This window comes from Sinocyclocheilus anshuiensis, unplaced genomic scaffold (assembly GCF_001515605.1).
Source record: "Sinocyclocheilus anshuiensis isolate Anshui unplaced genomic scaffold, SAMN03320099.WGS_v1.1 scaffold1371, whole genome shotgun sequence".
In the NCBI taxonomy this organism is placed as follows: Eukaryota; Metazoa; Chordata; class Actinopteri; order Cypriniformes; family Cyprinidae; genus Sinocyclocheilus; species Sinocyclocheilus anshuiensis.
In genome coordinates, this window is record NW_015539833.1 from 1,060,533 (window position 1) to 1,063,006 (window position 2,474).

The 2,474-nt window shown below is 37.7% G+C and overlaps 1 protein-coding gene across 1 annotated transcript in view; it reads right to left on the bottom strand.

Annotated features, from left to right (window-relative positions):
- The window catches only part of LOC107684280 (dickkopf-related protein 2-like), a 12,799-nt gene that overhangs the window by 2,583 nt on the left and 7,742 nt on the right, over positions 1-2,474 (bottom strand). The gene's annotated exons all lie outside the window — the stretch shown is intronic.

The following is a 2,474-nucleotide window of genomic DNA, read 5'->3' on the forward strand; positions in this document are numbered from 1 at the left end:
TATTTTTTTTTTTTTTTTTTGACCTCATAATGCTTAATTAAAGTATCATAACTCTATCTTCTGGTAAAAGGTCAGACTTCTATCTGGTACAATCATTATTCCACATAAACCCCGCCCCTTTCTTGCATTCAGATCTGCCTCCATCCAGTCAACAACCAATAAATTAAAGTCCCCACCCTACATTTTTTCACACTACAGAAGAAAAGATTTGTCACTACTTCCATTACTTTGTGACAATAAGTATGATCCCTCCATCAGTCAATGGAAGGACCCAGTCAAAGATGGCATACGCCGGCAATGTGTACAAAACTCACGCACACTCCTCCTTTCTACCTCTCATGCCAATATTCTCCACAATGCTCAAGTGGAATCAGAAAATAAAGTGCAACCAAACGCGTCACTGTTACTGATATACATCTACTTACAAACAAATGCAAAACAATTTTCCAATAGTTGGTAGTACAGGCTGAAAATAGCTATGTAAGTTATGTTTATGGTTTATTTTTTCCAAATGGAATGGTGTTGCAGGGGGATTTTGTATTAAATTACAAATTGTATTACATTTTTAATTTACAAATAAGTTTGGTGTTGTGAGCTGCACTTCAAGATGAATATTTTTAACACAGTCTTCTAGACATAACATGGCACTGACTTTATATTGTCTGTTGAGGTACTTTTGTAATGTGCGAGAAAACAGACCCTCACGTTGTTTTGGCTTACTTATGAAACGATAACACATTTTCTGTACCCCATTATACCAAATTCAATTGCATTATTATGAGGCCTGTATATAGAAAAAGTGTTGGGGAGCCTAATTTGAACAAATCATGTCCTGATATATTAAGAAATTTGGCCCATTTTAAGAGAACCTGATATCCTTGGCTAATGGTCTGCCTTTTAACACAGAAAGTAAGCTTCCTGTAACAAAACCACAGTTTCCTGTCTGGTCTTCCCAATGCAAGCCATGATCAGCAGTGTCCATGATGGTGAAAGACATCAGCTTCCAACATGGGTATTTTTTTTTAACAGTGAATGAATTCATCGAATCAATTAATATAACTCAAATAAACATGTATTTACATTTGCTGATTGATTGATAAAAGGAAAAGTTCATAATTTCTTCTAAATGGCAGTCCGTACAACATTTAGGGTGCCTCAAATTGCTCAGTCTAAATCTCGTGTGGTTTAATTTATGTTTGAGTGTGACTCTGCCATCAGTGTTACTGAGGCGAGAATACAGAGGTGTGGGAACAGCACTACATTGTGATCCTTCCTTCACAGGCCTCCCACTGTGGTTAAATCTTCAAGATATACGAGCTGTATAAATTTGTGGCCTGCCGTCCCCCTCAACACATGCATGTAACCGCATCCAGTGAATCAACTCATTGCAGACATAGTTCATAAGTGAGTACAAATATGAAACAGTCTCAGACCGCCCACAGTCCGTTCACTGACTGCCTGATGCACACGGCACACAAAACTAGACCGAAAATCACATGCTCTACTCGCATTGCTTCAGATTATATGTAACTTCCTGAACTCATGGTACACAGTGAGTGCTTTCGATAAAAAAATGAATCGCTGGAACGTGTGTCAGGTTAAAGGCCTCATTATTCCAAGAGCTATTCAGAGTTGATAAGGTTACAATAAGGTACAATAGTATTTCTATGACTTTCCAAAAGAGGAAAAAAAATATTACATCGGTCAGAAGAGAGAAAGATGTCATTTGCCATTGTGTTAGAAACACTCACACAATAAATCACAAGTATAGTATTATAAAAGTACATTAAAAACATTTTAAAAATTAAACACTTTGGTAGATTTAAGATGTTAATAACTGTGGAAACACATCATAATAGACTGTGAGGGTCCATACGTTGCAAAAATTAAAAGTTGTATCTGTTCACATTATTTAAAGGGGTCATATGATGCGATTTTAAGTTTTCCTTTCTCTTTGGAGTGTTACAAGCTGTTCGTGAATAGATAAGATCCCTAAAGTTGCAAAGACTAAAGTCTCAAACCCAAAGACTCGTCCACGCCCTCCTAAAACGCCTCGTTTAAACATGCCCCCACATATCTATGTCACGATGTGGGAAGATTTGCATAACACCGCCCAAATGTATACGTAAAGAAAGAAGGTGTAACTTTGATTCTCGCTGTAATATTGTTGCCGCCGCCATATCGTGCGGACGCTGTGTGTTTCATTGTGAAAGCGAAACTACTTTGTTTGGCTTTCCAAAAGAGGACACAACTAGAAATCAGTGGTTAAGTTGTATTTACAACACTGTTCCAGAACAGTTCAAACCAAATATTCAGATGTGTGCAGCGCATTTTACGGAGGACTGTTTCCTGATGCTGGAAGAGTAGCCTACAATGCCGGCTGTTCTGACTCACAGCCTATAAGTATGTTTTCATATTTAAAGAATTTGCCATTGATGATTCAAACGCGAGTTTTGGGCAGTGTAGAGTAGCGC